The sequence below is a fragment of the Trichechus manatus genome, unplaced genomic scaffold (genome assembly GCF_000243295.1).
Source record: "Trichechus manatus latirostris isolate Lorelei unplaced genomic scaffold, TriManLat1.0 scaffold00154, whole genome shotgun sequence".
NCBI lineage: Eukaryota > Metazoa > Chordata > Mammalia > Sirenia > Trichechidae > Trichechus > Trichechus manatus.
The window spans coordinates 3,739,280-3,761,052 of NW_004444090.1; the positions used below are offsets into that span (position 1 = coordinate 3,739,280).

The window sequence follows — 21,773 nt, forward strand, 5'->3', positions numbered from 1 at the left end:
TGCCTCTGACTTATAAATGATTTCAAGGGCACATAAAGGCTTATCTGCTTTAGAGACACCAGAGGGACTCACACTTAGAAAGAGTTTGCTTTAAGTGCTTAAGCCACCAGGGAGTCGTACAGGAGAACTCTGGGTCGAACATTCTTTATTCATCAAAATTTAGTAGAGGCAGCTGGTTGCTGAAGTAAGATGAAGAGATGGAAAGAGAGAAGTCGAACTACTAACCAAGCTCAGATTTGCCTGCTCTGGTAGAAATTCCACGACAATAATTCATAACACGGACAGAGCTAGAATGTCAGTAAAAATAGATCAGTCAAATGCTTGATAAATAACAAATACAACTTGTGGTACTGTGCGTCTGTGCAGAAAACAAAGAGGGAGAACTTCAGTGGCCCATCCATACTGCATGGAAATTGAAGGGAGCCTGGGAGTTAACTCAGACCCTACAACTCCCTAGCCAGACATCCCTCTGAACTTGTTTTAATGCTCCCCTTCCCCTGGGCTCCAATGTGGTATAGAGGCAACCTATGAGGCCATCTCCTCCCAGGGCCCCACATTTACAGCAGGACAAAGGCACCCCACCCCTTCCCCTCTCAGACACCCATGCCCTCTCTCTCAACATAGCTAATGACCTTAACTCACACTGGCCAAAGCTTGACTGGGTAATAAGTAATCCAATAAGTAATGTTTCATTCCTAGCTCTTTCTCTTTCTCTCTCTCTCTCTCTTTTTCCTTTCAGCTTTTCCCCCCTTAATTCCCCTAAACCAGAGAGATGGACTTTTATTTTTATGAAGCCCGTAACAGAAGCAATGGTGAATTTGTCCCCCGCCACCCATTCTGATTGTGGCCTATTTGACCTAGTATCTGTGTAATAGATTCTGAGTACTATCTCTAGAATAGGACATGTTTGAACAGAATAAGAAAGAGAAAGAAAATATCACAAGAAAGAAAAAAGATTAATTTGTCCTTCATGTACTTCTAGTGGGCTTGTTATTTCAGTATCAATCTACAGCTAGTAGAACTAGAGTTCAGAAGCCCATCTAGATTTATGCTGACTGAGTCAACTCTGCAAAATAAATATTTACTAAGTGTTTTCAATCAATAGTAATCTCTTGTCCTCTGTTTTTCTTATATGATATGCCCTGGCTGGCTAGAGAGCCACTGATTTTATAACTAAGAAAGGATAACTGGGATATTTATGAGGGTTATTTTTGTGGGGGGCCATGTGGCTTTGGGGTGTGAAATGTAATATGACCTCATTTTGAGGGACTAGATTTTTAATTGAGTATTCCCAAAATATGAATAAAAATTGCATCTGGACTCTTAGCGCCAAACTCCTGAATGAGGGGCTGGGATTGAAGGTCAGGGAGAAATGTATGAGGGAGAGAAGTATTTTCACTGCTCTTACCCACTCAAATTCCCTACAAATTGATAAATAAGGCAAAAAAGTCAGCTTTGTACTGATAAAGGTGATATTGGAGAATGTGTCTTAGACTCTTGATTGAATTAGGCTCTTAATACCAAACCTCAGCATAGTTTGTTCACCGAGCAGGCAGTGCCGGACTAATATTGACCTCCACACCTGGACAGCTTGGAGGCTGCACAAGTTGGAGTTGCAGAGCTCTCCATTGGCAGCCTGGCTTCCAAGACTAAGTGCAGAAGGGCTACCCATGCTCAGTTTCTCCTTCTAAAGGCATCAGTTTCATGTTAAGTCCCTCCTCCTTCTGTATGAGAATTCACTTCATGTGAAAGGAAATATTAGAAGCCTGGAAAAATCAACCCCACTCACTTTAAGTATACTGTTGTGAGTGATTCTACCCTTGTGTTGAAAGTTCTGCCTTATCACCAAAGCTTAGCTCACCTATGGACCTTACCTGGAGAATATCACATAATATCAGAAGAGAAAAAAAGCCAGCTGGTAGTAGGTGAAAAGACACAGTGAAGGTAGGTAAGACAACTAGAGTTGAAGTGTTAAGCTTGGATTCTGATGTATTTTTTTATCTTTTGTATTTATTATGATTTGCCTGATATATGGCCATTATGAAATCATGATTCTAAAGAAGAAAATGAATGTTGAACAAAAAAATAAAGAAGAAATTAATTTCTAATGACACCTTGATTATATTTCCTGAGATTTATTCCCCTGGAAAAGCTAGGCCAATATTCTAGCATTACTCGCCTTCTTTGGGGCATTGCATGAATAAATCCTATGACATGTAATAAAAACGTGAAGAGATTTTTTTTTGTTACCAAGAATACTTGGGGTGTGATGTGTTCTGATAACCAGCTTGGGAGTAGATTCAGGTTTCTTAAAGGGTGGTCCACAAGCGCCTGGAACGCCCAGAATTCTTTTCTGCATTCTTCAAGTACTAAAAATTGATGAATCTACACATTTCAATATTTTATTTCAAAAATGGACTGATTTAGATGTCATGTAGAGTTATATTAAATTCATACTAATACACTTGGTCTTTGTGCAACTCAGTAGAAGAAAGCTTAAGACTTTTTTTTGTTCCTGCTTTAGTAAAAGGAAAGCTTAAAAAAAAAAGAAGTTATGCCTTTATGTTGAACATACTTTAGAAAATCTGGAGAACATAATATTAATATTGAAACCATATACAGAATCAATGAAGCATAATAGCCCATACGTTTCAGCTTCTTAATTGGAGACAGATTAATCTTCAAGCAGTTATGGTACATTTACCACTTAATATGACATTTCCTAGTTTCAATTGTTTTGCATATAATTATCTTTATAAGAATAAAGTATATTATTCTACACAAATTGTGAATAACAAGAATTATAGGAATGTATTATAAAATCAACAACGGCATCCATTAGAAATTAAAATTTTCCTGGGTCTCGTTATGAGATTATATCGAAGAGGAATAAAATAGGACTGACAGATTGGTGATTTTATAGCTTATCTACATGAAGGAGTGACCTCTGGTTCATGGTGGGTGGATGTGTTGACTTGGCAAAAAAAATGAACAGAATCTGATGGGCACCCTTAAGACGCAGCTTGATAATTAGCCAACCACCCTGAGGAACAATTTAAGGTATGGTGTTAATGTCTAATGATGGTTGATTTATTGACCTCTCTAGGGAAAAAGAAATCATATTTGCTAGGAATATATAACTTCTTAAGCCAAAGTAAAAGCAGAGATTTTATTTTTTTAATTTTTTTATTGTGCTTTAGTTGAAAGTTTACAGCTCCATCCAGTTAATTTCTCAAAAATATGGACTGCTTCACGAATTTGCGTGTCATCCTTGCGCAGGGGCCATGCTAATCTTCTCTGTATCATTTCAAATTTAGTATATGTGCTGCTGAAGTGAGCACTAGATTTTATTTTTGACTAATAGGGAATGCCCTGTGGGTGTCACTCAAGTCATATTACTCTTCTCTCCATACTCATACATCATCCTACACCTGATTCCGCTAAGCACTTAGTTTTTCTCTAAGGTTAATTTACTCTGGAAAATATGGATATCACTCATTTAATTTTTGAACAAAATAATAAACAAAATCTATATGATAAAGTGGAACAGTAAGACTAGATTTTAAGGTAGTATCTTTCCTATGCCAAATGTCTTTATGTGTTTTTTAAATCCTTTCAAAATGAAAACTATTGTGATTCAGGAAAAAAAACAAACTGGTCGAATAAACTATTTGCTATTCTTTGGGTAAAAGTAATTGACTTGCCTTTTTACTTTCCAATAACTTGCTTGGAATCAATCATTGTGAAGACACATCCTTGAGGTGCCTCATCCTTGAGGTATCTCCTAAACCAGAGTGTCTTAGTCATCTAGTGCTGCTATAACAGAAGTACAAGTGGATGGTTTTAACGAAGAGAAGTTTATTTCCTCACAGTCAAAGCAGGCTGAAAGTTCAAATTCAGGGCATCAGCTCCAGGGCAAGTCTTTTTCTCTCTGTCGGCCTTCTTCTCTTCGATGTTCCCCCAGACTAGGAACTTGTCTGGGCAGGGACCCGGGTCCAAAGGATGCTCTCTGCTCCCAGCACTGCTTTCTTGATGGTATGAGGTCCCCCTGTCTCATTGCTCGCTTCTGTCTTTTATATCTCAAGAGATTGCCTCAGGACACAATCCAGCCTTGTAAATTGAGTCCTGCCTCACTAACACAACTGCTGCCCATCCTCCCTCATTAACATCATAGAGGCAGGATTTACTACACTTGGGAAAATCACACAATACCAGGAATCATGGCCCAGCCAAATGGATACACACATTTTTGGGGGGACATAATTCAGTCCATGACACAGAGCAATACAGATTTGAATCTGGAATGTATGGGATTTATTTACCAAGTTACTTTCTGTCTGGAAGAATTCATATGCACAAGAAGTTTTCTAAATTCTTCACTTGGCTATGTGGGCATGGACATCAAAGAATTTGTGAAAAAAAGTGGTTTGTATATTTGGAATGTTTGAGTGATCAACTTCAATTTCTGCCTCCACGCTAAGCATTTGGATTGATTCAGCTGATCTAACTGCTACCCTTTCCTCCTTCACTTCACCTTGTGCTTCCCTCATTGGAAAAGTACACCATCCTCAGAGACTGAAACATGGTTCCTTAGCTCAAAGTTTGGAGGTAATTAAACTCCCTTGCCATAATTCCCGTGATTTGTTGATCTACCTGGTTCAATGAAGATGACAAGTAAAATCTCTGCTTTACCTACCTATGTTTTGGAGCCACACCCTTAGACAAATGAGCTAATTATGGTTACTTGAAACCCTGGTGGCTTAGTGGTTAAGAGCTATGGCTGCTAACCAAAAGGTCTGCAGTTCGAATCCCCCAGGTGCTCCTTGGAAACCCTATGCGGCAGTTCTACTCTGTTCTATAAGGTCACTATGAGTCAGAATCAACTTGATGGCAACGGGTTTGGTTTTTGGTTTTGGCCCCTTCAATGAGCCAATGATGTGATCAGTTAAGCAAAAGTCCTTCCAGCACTGGTTGAGGTGTAAACTGCCTGACATAATCCCAAAGACCCTGCGACCCATCAGTTCTTGATTTCCCTCAACTCCACATCAGAATGCTCTTGTATTTAGTTTTGTCTGCACTGTGTCCAAGTCTTCACAAAATTCTCCATTAGAGCAGTCTCATTTGAATACATATGTGGATGGCCAGGCTACTGACCCCACCTGAATATCAGAGCTTCTCTCTCCTGCTTTAAGCAGTTCCCTGACACCAGTCAGCAAGCTAAGTTGCATCCTATCTAATTCCTCCTATTTTTTAATCACCAGGAGCTAAGGTCCAATCAATCCTGGTATTCCTGTTTCCTCATAGGAAAGAAGTCCTGTAGAGAGGGGGCTTGGAAATTAGCCCTTAACTCAGTTTTTTCCACATTTCTAGAATTGTTTATGTTTTCAACACCCCAGATCATATCTCACCTATGTCACTGCCCTTCATCCCTTCACTTGTCCCCCAAAACTAGCTCCTGGACTGATTCTTCTATACCTGTGTTCAGACTTGGGCAGACTTTTGGTTTTTCCCTAAAGCTTCACTGTTTAACCCATTTTCCTAAACACGCAGGAATTATCTCAAGGTTTCTTTCCATAAATCCAACTTTCCTAAGGAGTGTGCTATGCAGCTGTGTGGTCTATGGTCTATACAAATACCTTACTGGAAACTTAAACAGAGTAAGAGCTACTTTGCTCCAACCCTGTACGAGGTCAAGCAGCTTACCCGGCTAACTTCTGCTGGGTGAGTCTCTTTTTTAACAGAGGTTTCTCTGTCTGTGCCAAGGTACAGGCAGCTACTGAGGAAGTGGGGAGACCACTTCTAAATTCTACCTACTACCTAGTGGCCTATTTTTTTTTTTCCAAACCATTTTCTGTGAGTTGGGTCTTATTTAATTCTTTGCAGCCCTGTTTTCGAGGGACTCTTGGAATGGCTTGGAATTAATTGCCTTACATCTGACATACTTTCTATCTCTATATTCATTTATAAAGTCTTACCCCCATTCATTATTCCAAGAAGTAGACAAATTCCTCATATCTGTTCTGGTATGAATCTATGCCATTGTTCAGGCAGAGTCTCTGACATAGTATCATTGTTTAAATCCTGAGCTTTGGCTATTAGCCTACTTACTTGGACTCTGATTAGGTTCTCTTCCACCAGGTCGCTAATTCCTGGGTAGAATCTAACTCCCTGCTTTTTGCAAATTCTGATATTGTTCAGGTAGAATTAAACTCAGGGTAGACACTTCTTCCTCCATGGTAGTAACAGAATAGACACGGAGCATCTATTTTCATTATACGAAGTAGATTAAATCAACTAATACTATTTCTTTCATCTTATTTGGAACAAATTCTGCATTAGGCAGCCAAAGGATGGTTTTAAGACATTCCAGCAAACTGCTATGCTCATAGCCTGGAAATTCCTAGCAAACCTAATACCATTGAGGGATGTAACTACACATGCGTAATTGCACAGCTCTCTTTTCAAAACTTGGTTATGTTTGATATCATTTGGCAATAGCTATAAATTTATGACCAACGAAAAAGGGTTACAGTTACGAATTATGGGTTGGCTCCTAAGGATCTCACAGAAAAATTGAAAACTCAGAACCCTATTTAAAACAGTAGGATGATTTCAACAATCATTTTTTTCAGTTTTAAGAGCAAGTACATTGTCTCAAAACTATATAATAATGGTGTTTTAAGGATTACTCAAATAGCCACAAACATCTCTGGACAGATGCATAGTTCCAAATAATCATTATAAACTATGAGAGTAATGGAGTTGATTTCTTTTATTGGTAATGGATATCGTATATGGACTTGGTTTTAAAAAAGTCATACAGACAACCCTGCCTATGTAGGTCATCCATTCTCTTTTTATCTATCTGTATTGCCTGTCTCTTTCCATCATCACATTTATCACACTTTGCAATTATATGTGTATTTGTTTGTATGTATGTTGGTTTTCTGTCTTTACCACTATAATTCAATTTATGGGCTCCGTAAGACCAGGTGTCATGTCTGTTTTCTTCACCAGTATGTGTTTAGCACCTATGCTTGTCACTGTGCTAAGTGCTAAATAAATATGTATTAAATGCATTGATTATAAGCATTCAGTAAGTGTCTGATTGTGATGGGCTTACCTGGGATTACATAGACTTACTCCCTAGACATAATCTAAGACAGAGATAGCTAAATTGATAAAAATTAATGTATGACGTATGTATGTATCATATATATATAAATAAATAGAAATGATTTGGTAAATGATATCTTGGTATCTATTTTTTTCTAATAAATAAATAATGAAAATAATTTTAAAATCTTAAAATTTACCAAGAATGTTTACTTCACATACTATTTCCACCAAAAATGATGTCTGTTAAATTTGAGGATAGTATGGTAGTAGGAGAGAAAGCTTAATTACTGGGCAGAAGAAATTAGTATTCATTCCCTGAACTGAATTATTAAGACAAACAAGATAAAATGTAATTGATAAATGCACTTAGTTCTACATTTACACTTAAAACAAATAAAAAAGAACCAGTAAAAAATGTGGGAAATTTGGCTCAGTACTAGCATGGTGTGATATGTAGTGAAGGGAGAAATTTGAGTTTCAGCTGATTCCAAGTTCTGTTTGGATATTACTGTGATGATTGACAAAAAAAAAAAAAAAAAGGAGTCTTAAGTTGTATTATAAAAATAGTGTCCAAAACAAATTGTATAATAAACTAGCTGTCCAGTCATACCTAGGATGTTCTGTTCAGTTTAGAGTACCACATTTTAAGAGAGATATGGGTAAATATGCACTTCTCCAGAGGCAAACACAATGAGGACTACCAGGAACTTGAAAATGTTGTAGGGGGAAGGAATGTTTGCCATCCCTAAGGATGTGGACACGAGCATTGCCTTCAATTATATGAAGGGCTTATCCTGCAGCTGTAGGACTGGAATAGATCATAGGGCAGCAATAAGTGGATTCAGAATCAGTTTGTGGAATTTACAAAGTGGAAGAATTTGAGTCAATTTAAGGAAGAATTTTCTAGCAAAATAATCAAAGTATTGGAATGGGATGCTTTTTTAATAATAAGCTTCATGGATTCTGAAATGTTCAAAAAGAGGGGAGAAGTCAGAGAAGAAATTCATTTAATTACCTAAGAGACTCTTTCAACTATAATGTAGAATTGAATAAAAAGCTAACATAATGAATCCTTTAAGCCATAACTGGTTAAAAATCATGGGCTTCCTCCCTTAACCTCTGCTTGTTTTATCTTATTATTTAAGTAATTTTCTCCCACCCACTAAAGCGTGTGAGTTTATCTTTCCTTTTACTATACTGGGTTTATTGAAAGCATGAACAATAATCTCAATGACCTGTAATTTAAACAAGAGGAAAATCATAACTTTTAATAAAAAGGATAACATGTTACCTTGGGGGAAGATCTAAACACCCTCCATTGTTTGTCAGGACTTCCCAGCCGCAGACCTTCTGTCTCACTTTACAGGAGGCATGCAAGATGCAATCTTATCCCCTCAGTTGAGCCAATAGAAAGAATATCTGGTGATCAATCAGTTGGTGAGTCATGATGAACCTATGCTCTCTGCAAGTGACTAATGGGGTGGTAGGGATTGCTTACCATTACTATAGCATTGAAAGGCTTTCATTTACAATGGTTCCTGGCCACAGAATCAGGCTAAGCGCTGGTAAAAGTGCACCTTTAATAGCGACAAACAATTGGTGGTGGTGGGGTGGGGAAATAAGTGCCGGTAGAGTCATCTGTTGCTGGACTCAGGTCGCAGGAAAAATGTGAGATTTGATACTGCTTATGCAACTTTGGTTAAGGAGCGCTGGTGTTGCAATGGTTTAGTACTGGGCTGCTAACTGAAAGGTCTGCGGTTCAAATAGATCAGCTGCTTGGCAGGAGAAAAGACCTGGTATCTACTCCTGTAAAAATTAAAGCCTAGGAAACCCTATGGGGAACTTCTACTCTGTCATACAGGGTCAGTAAGAGTTGGAATCAACCCGATGGCACACAATATGCAACCTTGGTTAGTTTCATAAATGGGAATAAGAGGAAACCCAGAGCTAAGATTTTGTGTTTATATCATCCAGTGTCTCCCAAATTTAGTTTATGTAAGAATCAACTAAAGGAATTGACTTACTAAAAATGGCAGAGTTCTCAGTATCACCTCTAGCAATTTTGATTCCGTAAGTCAAGTGTAGGTCCTGTCTTTTTAATAAAAGACATCACCCCAGGTGATGCTGAGACTGACTCATAGTCAACGGACCTCACGTTGAAAACAACTACTGGTTTCAGCAAAAATGACAACTTTGCTCTTCATATTTTTCAGCTGTATCTCTTGGAACTGAATAACCACTTACTAAGGCAAAGGACTATGTATGTGTGCTCTGGGGGGCAGGCAGTGAGGATGGGTGTGTATTAAGCATTTGAATATGCTTTATGGACTACTATAGGTAAAAGAAATCATTGTTAGTTGCCTCGAGTCAATTCCGACTCATTAGACACTGTGAAATAAGGAAAAGAAGAAAAGAAAGGTAGAATAGTGTTGACTTCCAAACTTCAATACAAAATAGCCCAACAGTAGGATAGAGTTACAGAGTCTTCTTAGGGGCTGAGTGTCACTCTTCTATGTAATAACTCACAGCAAGATTGACGGCACAAATTTGCTTAGGGGTTAACAACATCTCTATAAGCTAGAATGGCAGACCATTATCCTTGCTGTTACACTGCTAGCCTTACCAGGAGAAGGGGACACATTGTTATTCAAGCCACATACTGCTCTAATGCTACCAGTGATCTTAGGAAGCAGAGATATTAGGAGGAAAATGATCAAATTAATGTTTGACCTAGTTCTTCTGCACTAATTCTCTGTATATTTTGATGAGATGCTTACTCACCTCCTCTCCACTTCACTGGAAGAGCTACATTTAATAATGCAAGATCACAAAGGTGCCTTTCCTCCTTTTTGTTTTTTCATTTACAGGTAGTCCCTGAGTTACGAAGAAGATCCGTTCCTAAGTCTGTCATTAAGTCTAATTTGTAGGTAAGTCGGAAGAGGTACATATGGTTCTTATTTAATGTCAGTTAGTCAAATGTTTACCTTAGTATATAATATATATTTTATCTTTCTATGCACTTAAAACACTTCCAAACCACACAATGTTTTCCTGAGTGTCACAAAGCAGTATGTGTGTTCATTATCACAAACCATTATATTTAACTCAAATTTTTAATATAATATTTTTAAGAACAAGCTGTATGGTAGTCTGTTCTTAAGCACAAGTTGTCTATAAGTCAGACATTCATAACCCGGGAACTGCCTGTACATGTACATGAGAAGGCTGTTGACAGAATCATTGTCAGTAACCACTATTTTCTTCATGTTGCTATGATTTGGCTTTCAAATCTGAGGAGAAAATCATATGAGAATTTCAGTGAGAACTTCAGCCTGAATCATGTCACTCAAGGTAATCTGGATACCAAGGACCGAACAAAACAGGCTGAATAAACGCAGCATGAAGTGCACGGAGTGTACTCTGCCTACATCTGCTCTCTGAAAGACCGTGGTTTGCAATGCTTGACTGCAGCTTCATATTTACAGGAATGGATTAAAGACAGAAACCATCCCTGGGCCCTAATCCCAGAGAAACCAGAAAAACAGCTTCTTATAAAGCTACTTACAGGGTAGCCAATATGAAGACATGTTTTGGATCAGACATGGCTTACCAAACAACTTCCTAAAATAAAAGTATTTCATTAAACATCTCAAAATCAGCAACTTTATGAACTCTTAAAGTAAAATACTAAGAATCATGAGCATTTTGGGTATTATTTCATCTTTGTTTTCTCTATTGCATATGATTCCTATAGTATTAATTGCACTGGAGGCATTCTCAGTCTGTCCAAAAGAGAGACATCCTGCAGTGCAGTCCATGCATAGAAGACTGTAGCCACAAGCAGACTCCTCACTGGCTGCAGTCACTACTTTCCACGGGAGCACACCAGCTTCTGCTCATTATGGGAGACCTTCTGGAATACTCCCAATTATATACTCCTTAGCAAATGGTGGTCATTTTACAATTTTTTTTAAATCCTATTTTTTTCTTCAGCTACTCAAGATTATTCTTTGGCTTCATCCTCTCTCTGTCCGTCTCCCTCCAATGTTCTTTCTTTGAAATACATAAATCTATTTTTAGCTCTATTGTTTGTACTACCTATGTTATTGTTTTTCATCTTTCATAAGAAAATGAAGTGTTAATTTCTTTTTAAAAATTTTCTCTGTTTTGCCAGAAAATTATAATGTTAGAAAGCATTAAAGAGATTTTAATATTACTATGAGAGCTTTGATGTAATTTGCTGTTCAGTATTGTAAATAGTATTTTTTACAGTATTTTTTACAATATTACTATTGGCTTTTAAAAGAGATAGAAATTAGACTGCTAGGGGAATCAGAAGAATTTCAATAGATGAGGGGTCATTTGAATTGAGCTTTGACAATTGGGGTAGTATTTTAAAAGTTTTAGATGGGCAGACCCAGAATGGTTTAACAAGAAAAAATCTTAAAAGTAATGAAACACAAAAAGTAAGAAAATGAGCTGTTAAAGTTATGGAAAATAAGTATTTTCGTTCATAAATTCCTAGGATTGAACCAAGTATTCAGCTGGTAACTTGTCGTTTACAATCCCTTTACTTTATTCTCCAATTTCTCTAGAAAAGGGAGAAAAAAAATCCATTATCCAGCATTTCACTTCCATTCCCACTCTACCTTAATCCTTGTGGCATATTTAAGTACTCCAATTTGCCTACTTAATAGGCAGAGGTAGTCCAAAATAATTAGTATAATATGATATAACGTACTCGAAACCCTAGACAAATGAAGCACGCTGATTTTCATTGACTAAAATGAGGCAAAGATGATGCTATTGTTTCCCGGTGAAACAGCAGCACAGGGAAGCATTTGCCACCTTTGGCTACTGTAAAGGAATTGGTCCTGCTAAGAGTCTTGGCATGATGGACATATTCCTTCCCCAAGGAAAGGTTGACATTTCATTCAGCTCCTCTCTGGAGCTGGAAGAAGAGAGTAGCTCAGTTGGGAATGAACAAAATTTCATGAAAAAAATTTCATTCATTGAAAAGTATTATTTTGATCAGTAAAGACTTTGGATTCCTGTTAGGATTTTCCCAGGATTAGAATGATATTTCTCTACATTCAAAGCCTCCTTAGAGGAACTCAGCAGGCAGCCATCTTTGACAGAGAATATAAAAGTTGATTTTTCTGTGTCTAATTTAACTTTTAGATCTCTAGTCTGGCCAACTGATTAGAATTATGCAAAGCTGGAGGAAAAAGAGACCTTAGAGAACAGTTTATTCAAGATCTTCAAGCTTAAAAAATCGAATACTATTTTTCAGCTCTGTCAGCAGGTGACCGGGAATGCAGGGGCAGCTGTGAGGAACTCCATTCTTGTGCCACTGCCACCCTCACTCCCATGTGCTTCCGGTGCCTTCGGTTCCTCTCCCCTTTGGGGTGTGACTTTAACCTGAGAACAGAAGGGAGAAATGACATTTGTAGGAAACCAGAGTCCAGTTCCTGATTGCTCATTAGCTTAGGATGAGTTTCTGAGCAAATGTGGAATGGAATTTTAAAAATAAGTTTTGAACCTGGTGCTATAGACAGAAGGATCACACCATCGCTCTGCAGCGAAGACCTGAAAAACTAAGTAAAACAGAGACAAACATCAATCCTGGAACCCTAAGCATCAAATGAAGAGATAAAGAACTCAACCAAGCACCAAATGGAATAAGAAACTGACACAGAACAGAAAGTAAGGAGAGATATAGCGGAGGCCTCCTATCAGCTAATGCAGCACAGATTCACCATCTTGGATTCCTGTCAGAGATTGTGGACAGGAAGTATGGGAAAACAGCTTCATGAAGCTCCCGGCAGGAGACAGAGTACCCAGTAACAAGCAATACATGCTCTCCCGCTGTCTTAGGCTGGGTTCTCTAGAGAAGCAAAACCAGTAAAGTGTATAAATATATATAGGGAGAGAGATTATATCAAGGAAACAGCTTACGCGATTGTAGAGGCTAGAACGTCCCAAGTCCGTGGATCAGGGTAGAGGCCTCTCCCAAGTCACACAGCTGCAGAAGCTGGCAAGCCCAAGATTGGAAGGTCGGAGAGCAGCGTTCCCACTTACAGGCTGTGCAGATCGATGAATCCCAGGTTCGACAGGTAAGCTGACAGCTCAAGTCCCAAGAACGGGAGATGAGATGACAGGAAGCAGCCGCAGGATCCAGAGGGAGCAAAAAGTCAGAAGGTCTGCTTATATACAGATGCGGGCCACATCCCCAAGGAGACTCCCTTTTATCTGATTGGCTACTCACAGTATATTCAATCATGGGAGTGATTACATTAAAACATGGAGAATCATGGCCCAGCCAAGTTGACACATAATCTTAACCATCACACCCACCCCCAACACTTCCTCCCACTACTCAGCCTCTGTCACTTCCCAGTGGACCAATCTGCTGCTTTCCAGTGGGCCGAGTGACTGTGGCCCAGGAGGAGCCATCTCTGTGCTGTGGGGATTCGCCCTGCCCACACTGGCCGGCTCCTTCAAAGCCATTTCTTTGTTGCTGGTGTTGCTTTTTTTTTGGCTTCTTTTGGTTTCTTCCCTGCCTCTCACCTCCTCCCCCTCCTTTCTCTTGAACATCTGGATCCATGTGCCATCTTTGCTTCTTCTTGACAGGCTGTGAAACACGACTTGGCTGGGGAACAGCTTCCCTGGTCCATGCTACCATGTTGGTGGGATCCTTGGGGGCTTTTTCTTTCTACCTTTCTTTTTTGATTATTTGTTTGTTTTCTCTTTCTTTTTTCCTTTTTATTTTCCTTCATTTCTCAGTTTCTCGACTTTCTACTTACCTTCTTTTCCTGTCTCCAGAATACCTGGTTCTGGGTGCCATCTCCACCCCTTCTAGCCGAGCTGCACTGCTTAGCTTGGAAGCCACTTCCCTGGTCTACGCAGCTGTTCTCGTGGGAGCCCAGGGGGCATTTTTAAATTTTTTATTTATCTTATTTTTCCTTTTTGTTTTTCTTCATTTCTCGGTTTCTTGTATGTCCACTCCAACAGCAGGCTCCCTCAGCACTTTTCTTTTTCTGGCTCCTGTTTCTCTCTCTTCTTTCCCATACCCAAACTAGCGCCACACATCACAACCTCTCCTCTCCCACTCTCTCCTGCCCATCTGCACCATGTGCTGAACATCGCACCCCCGAGCAGCACAGGCATGGCCTACTGGAACCTGCCCTTCACTGACCCCTAACCCACCTTGTCGGCCCCAGCGTGTGCCACAAACAACCCATCCAAGCCCCTTCACTTCAGCTAGACCTGCCCTGCTGCACCATAGCTGAGCGACTGGCCCTGCCCATTGGACAAGGAGAAAACTATCATGCCCACAGACAAGCAAACAACAAAGAATGCACAGCCCGCCTGCTCAGACATAACCAAATAAAATGAAAAAGCAAGATGAAACAAACAAATCTACAATCAATAAACAAAGAAAATAACTACTGAAAGTCCGAAGACAGCAGACAATATCAAAACATATTAAAAAAAAGGATAGGATGGTTCCAGTAGGCGTCCAAAATAAAAAAAAGATGATTTTTCCAGTTGAAGAAAAGCACTGGAACTACCCGATAAGGAATTAAAGTCTCTAACATTCAGAGCTATCCAAAAGTTGAGGCAAAAAGCAGACAAAAATGAGGAAAAAGTAGGCAAATCCATGAAAAATACAGACAAAAAAATGGAAGAATTCAGGAAAATACTGCAGGAACAAAATGTCAAAATAAATTCACAAGTAGAAACCATACAAAAACAACAATTAGAAATCCAAAAGATAAACAACAAGATTTCAGAAATTGACAATGTCTAGAAGGTCTGAGGAGCAAGTTTGAAACAATGGAAGACAGGATCAGTAAAACTGAAGACAAATTATCAGATACCAATTTGTTTGACGGAAAATCAGAAGAAAGAACAAAGAAAATTGAAGAAACTCTCAGAATGATGTGGGATACAATCAAAAGCAAAAATTTACAAGTGATTGGAGTTCTAGAACAGGGTGAGAAAATGGAAAACACAGGATCATTGAAGAGTTGCTGAAAGAAAACTTCCCAATATCATGAAAGATGAAAAGCTGACCATCCAAGAAGCTCAACAAACCCCACGTAGGATAGACCCCAACAGAAAATCACCAAGGCATATCATAATCACTCACTAAAACCAAAGAAAAGAAAGAATCCTGAGAGCAGCTTTAGAAAAAATGAAAAGTCACATACAGAGGGGAAACAATAAGACTAAGCTCTGATTATTTGGCAGGAATCATGCAGGCAAGAAGGCAATGGAATGACATATATAAAACCTTGAAAGAAAAAATTGCCAACCAAGAATAATATATGCTGCAAAACTCTCAGTCTAAAATAATGGTGAAATTAGGACATTTCCAGATAGACAGAAACTAGGGAAATATGTAAAACAAAACCAAACTTACAAGGATTATTAAAGGGAATCCTTCGGTTTGAGAACAAACAACATCAGACAACAGCCTGAATCTACATGCAAGTTCACACTAGCCAGATAGCAGCCAAGGAAATGAACTCTCAAGGACTATTCAAAACTAAAAGATTTACAACAGGGAACCAGAGAGGTTAATCTGTAAATGACAACCACATCAGAACAATAAAATAGGGAATAAACGGTGTAGGTATAGAGATTTCTAATGGAGAGGAAGGCAAGGTGATACCAAGTAATAACAGACTGGTTCAAACCTAGGAAGATAAGGGTAAATTTCAAGGTAACCACAAAGAAACTTAACAAACCTACTCATCAAAATAAAGAAGAAAAACGTAAAGTGTCAGTAAAAACAAAATCTACAAGAAGAAAAGAAATGAAAAAAATCCACAAACAAAAGGAATTCAGCACAGGAGAGTAAGAGGATCAAAGAAAGAGTCAGCACCACAAAACAAAGCACCACGAAATGACAGCAATACACTCACACCTATCAGTAATTACAGTGAAAGAAAATGGCCTAAATGTACCTATGAAGAGACAGAGAGTGAGAGAATGGCTAAAATAAAAAAAAACAGGATCCATCAATATGCTGTCTACAAGAGACACACATTAGAAACAAAGAAATTTATTAAAAATCTAAGGATGCAAAAAAATATATCAAGCAAAAAGCTACAAAAAAAAAAAAGCAGGAGTGGCAATACAACTCTCAGATAAAATATATTTTAAAGCAAAATTCACCATGAAAGACAAAGAAGGGCACTATATAATGATTAAAGGAATGATCTATCATGAAGACATAACCATAATAAATATCTACGCACTCAATGACAAGGCTCCAAAATACACAAAACAAACTCTAACAGCACTGAAAAGAGAAATTGACAGTTCCACAGTAATAGTAGGAGACTTCCACACACCACTCTCAGTAAAGAACAGAACATCTAGAAAGAAATTCAGTGAAGATACATAAGACCTAAAGGCCACAATCAGCCAACTTGAACTCATACACATATATAGAACACTCCACCCAACAGCTGCAAAGTACACAGTCTTTTCCCACACACGAGACTTTCTCCAAAATAGACGACATCTTAGGCCACAAAGCAACCCTCAACAAAATCCAAAACATTGAGATAATACAAAGTATCTTCTCTGATGACAATGCCATCAAAGTAGAAATTAACAACAGGAAGAGCAAGGAAAAAAATCAGATACATGGAAACTGGATAACACCCTGCTTAAAAACCACTAGGTGATAGAAGAAATCAAAGATGGAATCAAACTATTCCTAGAATCAAACGAGAATGAAAATACATCATAACAAAACCTTTGGGACACAGCAAAGGCAGTGCTCAGAGGCCAATCAATAGCTATAGATGCACACATCAAAAAAGAAGAAAAGGACAAAATCAAAACATTAGCTATACAACTCAAATAAATGGAAAGAGAACAACAAAAGAGGCCCACAGCCACCAGAAGAAAAGAAATAATAAAGATTAGAGCAGAAATAAATGAAATAGAGAGAAGAAAAACAATAGAAAGAATTAACAAAACCAAAAGTTGGTTTTTGAAAGGATCAACAAAATCAACAACCCATTGGCCAAATTGACAAAAGAAAAACAGGAGGGGATGCAAATAAACCAAGTAAGAAATGAAATGGGGGACATTACAACAGACCCAACTGAAATAAAAAGGATCATAACAGAGTACTATGAAAAACTATACTCAAAACCTAGAGGAAATGGGAAAATTTCTAGAAACACACTACCTACCCAAACTAACCTGAAATGATGTTGAAAATCTGAACAGACTCATAACAAAACAAGAGATTGAAAAGGCAATAAAAAAATTCCCAACAAAAAAAAAGTTCTCGCCAAATGGCTTCACTGGAGAATTCTATCAAACATTCAGAGAAGAGCTTACACCAGTACTACTCAAATTATTTCCAGACATAGAAAAGGAAGGGATACTCTCAAATTCATTCTATGAAGCCAGCATAACCGTGATACCAAAACCAGACAAAAACACCCCCAAAAAAGAAAATGACAGACCAATATCTCCAATGAATATACATGCAAAAATTCTCAAAAAAATTCTAGTCAATAGAGTTTAGCATCATATCAAAAAACTAATACACCACAACCTAGTAGGATTCATACCAGGCATGCAAGGATTGTTCAAAATTAGAAAATCAATCAATGTAATCAACCACATAAATAAAACAAGAATCACACGCTCTTCTCAATCGACACAGAAAAAGCATTCGACAAAGTCCAACACCTATTCCTGATAAAAACTTTCAGTAAAATAGGAATAGAAGGGAAATTCCTCAACATAATGAAGGGCATCTATGCAAAACCAACAGCCAACATCATTCTTAATGAAGAGAGTCTGAAAACATTCCCCCTGAGAACAGGGGCAAGACAAGGATGCCCTTTATCACCACGCCTTTTTAACATTATGCTGGAAGTCCTAGCTAGAGCAATAAGGCAAGAAAAAGAAATAAAGTGCATCCAAATTGGTAAGGAAGAACTAAAACTGTCTCTATTTGCAGATAACATGATACTATACATAAAAAACCAAAAAGCTCCAGGAGAAAACTACTGGAACTAGTAGAAAAATTAAGCCGAGTAGCAGGATACAAGATAAACATACAAAAATCAGTTGGTATCCTGTACATCAATAAAGAGAATGACGAAAAGGAAATCAGGAAAAAAATACTATCCATAATAGCTCCTAAAAAGATAAAATACTTAGGAATAAATCTAACCAGGGATATAAAAGACCTATACAAAGAAAACTACAAAACACTACTGCAAGAAATCAAAAGATATCTACAAAATGGAAAAACATACCATGCTTATAGATAGACTCAACATTGTGAAAATGACAATTCTACCCAAAGCAATCTACAAATACAATGCAATCCTGATCCAAATACCAAGAACATTCTTTAAAGAGATGGAAAAACTAATCATTAACTTTATATGGAAAGGGAAGAAACCCCGGATAAGTAAAGCATTACTGAAAAAAATAAAGCAGAACTCACACTACCTGACCTCAGAACCTACTATACAGCTACAGTAGTCAAAACAGCTTGGTATTAGTACAATGACAGATACATTGACCAACTGAACATAATTGAGAACCCAGATGTAAATCCATTCACCTATGGTCACCTGATCTTCGACAAGGGCCCAAAGTCCATCAGATGGGGAAAAGACAGTCTTTTTTAATAAATGGTGCTGGCAAAACTGGATGTCCATCTGCAAAAAAGTGAAACAGAACCCATACCTCACACCATACACAAAAACTAACTCAAAATGGACCAAAGTCCTAAATATGAAACCAAAAACTATAAAAATCATAGAAGAAAAGGTAGGCTCAATGCTAGAGGCCCTAATACACGGCGTTAATAGAATACAAACCATAACAAACAACACACAGACTCCAGAAGATAAGCTAGATAACTGGGATCTTCTAAAAATTAAACACTTTTGCTCATCAAAAGACTTTACCAAAAGAGTGAAAAGAGAATCTACAGACTGGAAAAAAAAAATTTTGCCTATTACAAATCTGACAAAGATCTAATCTCTAAAGTCTGCAGGAAAATCCAACACCTCTACAACAAAAAGGCAAAAAATTCAATTAAAATGTTGGCAAAGGAAATGAACAGACACTTCACCGGTAAGACTTTTAAGCGGCTAACAAACACATGAAGAAATGCTTGTGATCACTAGCCATTAGAGAAATGCAAATCAAAACCACAATGAGATACAATCTCACCCCAGCATTACTTGCATGAATCAAAAAAAGAGAAAATAACAAATGTTGGAGAGGCTGTTGGGAGATTGGAATTCTTATGCACTGCTGGTGGGAATGCAAAATGGTACAACCTTAAAGCTTCCTTAAAAGCTAGAAATAGAAATACCATAGGATCCGGCAATCCCACTTCTAGGAATATATCATAGAGAAATAAGAGCAGTCACTGAAATAGACATATGCATACCCATGTTCACTGCAATATTATCCACAATATCAGAAAGATGGAAACAACCTCGATACCTATCAACAGATGAATGGATAAACAGTGTTACTTACACACAATGGAGTGCTACGCAAGAACAAAGAACAATGATGAATCTGCAAAGCATCTCACAACATGGATGAATCTGGATGGCATTATGCTGAATAAAATAAGTCAATCACAAAACTGTATCAGACCACTACTATAAAAAATCATGAAAAGGTTTACACACAAAAAGAAACAATCTTTGATGGTTATGAGGGAGGACGGGGTGAGGATAGAAAAACACTAAATAGACAATAGATAAGTGGTAACTTTGGTGAAGGGTAAGACAGTACACAATACTGGGGAAGCCAGCACAATTTGTACAAGGCAAGGTCATGAAAGCTCCATAGACACATCCAAACTCTTTGAGGGGCCAAATTACTGGGCAGGAGGCTGTGGGGACCGTGGTCTCAGGGAACATCTAGCTAAATTGGAATAACATAGTTTATAAAGAAAATGTTCTACATTCTACTATGGTAAGTAGTGTCTGGGGTATTAAAAGCCTGTAAACGGCCATCTAAGATACTCCACTGGTCTCTTTTGGGAATAAGGGAGAATGAAGAAAACCAAAGACACAACGGAAAGATTAGTCCAAAGGACTAATAGGCCACAACTACCACAGCCACCACCAGTCTGAGTCCAGTACAACTAGATGGTGCCCAGCTACCACCACTGACTGCTCTGACAGGGATCACAACAGAGGATCCCAGACAGAGCTGGAGAAAAATGTAGAGCAAAATTCTAACTCACAAAAAAAGACCAGACTTACAGGCCTGACCGAGACTGGAGGAACCCCGAGAGTATGGCCCCTGGACACCCTTTTAGTTCATTAATGAAGTCAATCCCGAGGTTCGCCCTTCAGCCAAAGATTAGACAGCCACATAAAATAAAATGAGACTAATGGAGCACAACAGCCCAGGGACAAGGACTAGACAGCAGGAGGGAACAGGAAAGCTAGTAATAGGGAACCCGAGGTTGAGAAGGGACAGTGTTTACATGTTGTGGGGTTGTTAACCTTTGTCATAAAACAATACGTGTACTGTTTAATGAGAAACTGTTTGTTCTGTAAACCTTCATCTAAAGTACAATTTAAAAAAGGGACTTCCAGGCAACATGGCCCTATAGTCAGAAGCACCACACCATCCCTCCACAGCAAAGATCAGAAAAACTAAGTCAAACAGAGTCATGCATCAATCCTGAAACCCTAAGCATCAAATGAAGAGATAAAGAACACAGCCAAGCACCGAATGGAATAAGAAATGGATCGAGAAGAGACAGCAAGGAGAGATACATGCAGAGGTCCCCTAACAGCTACCACAGCATGGATCCGCCATCTTGGACACGTACTGGAGATCAGCGAACAGGGAGTATGAGAAAGCAGCTTCATGAAGCTTCCAGCAGGAGACAGAACAATTGGTAACCAGCGATATAGGCTTTCCCAACCCCCACCCTTCTTCACCCTTAGTTAGCCTCCTCTGCTTCCTGCAGCCACAGTCTCTTGGCCAGGAAGCACCAGCTTTACCCCAGTGTCACCTGGATTCCACCCACCTGCACTGGCCGGCTCCCTAACTGCCTTTTGTTGGCTGCTGGTGTTGCTTTTTTCCATTTTTATATTTCTTCCTTACCTCTCACCACTTCCCCCTCCTTTGTCTCAAATACCTGGCTCCATGTGCCATCTTTGGTTTTTCCTGAAAGGCTGCGAAACACCCTTTGACTGTGAAACTGCTTCCCAGCCCGTGTCACCATGCTGGTAGGACCCCTGGGTCTTTTTTGTTTGTTTGCTCTGATTTGTTCTGTTTTGATTTGTTTGTTTTCTTTTTCTTTTTTCAGTTTGGGAGCTCCTTCTAGCTGGGCAGTACTGTGCGGCTTGGGAGCTACTCCCTTACTCTGTGAAGACGCACAGGGACATCCCTGGGGGCATTTCTTTTTTCTTGTTTTTGGGTTCTTTTTGTTTCTTTGTTTTGTTTTCTTCTCTCTCTTATTCCCTTTTTGTCTTTCTTCATTTCTGGTTTCTTGATTTATTCATTTTTTTCTTTTATCCTTTTTCATTTTTGTTTTTCCCCATTTCTCAGTCTCTCATCTCTCCACGCCAACAGCAAGCTCCCTTAGCACTCTTTTTTGTTTGTGTGTATGT

The 21,773-nt window shown here is 38.6% G+C and overlaps 1 non-coding gene across 1 annotated transcript; it reads right to left on the minus strand.

The window, feature by feature from the left end:
- Nucleotides 1-3,234: 3,234 nt before the first annotated feature.
- On the minus strand, nt 3,235-3,341 carry LOC111822297 (U6 spliceosomal RNA). Its single transcript, XR_002825586.1, has one exon. It is a non-coding gene; the product is annotated as a U6 spliceosomal RNA (small nuclear RNA).
- Between the last annotated feature and the right edge of the window lie 18,432 nt (nt 3,342-21,773).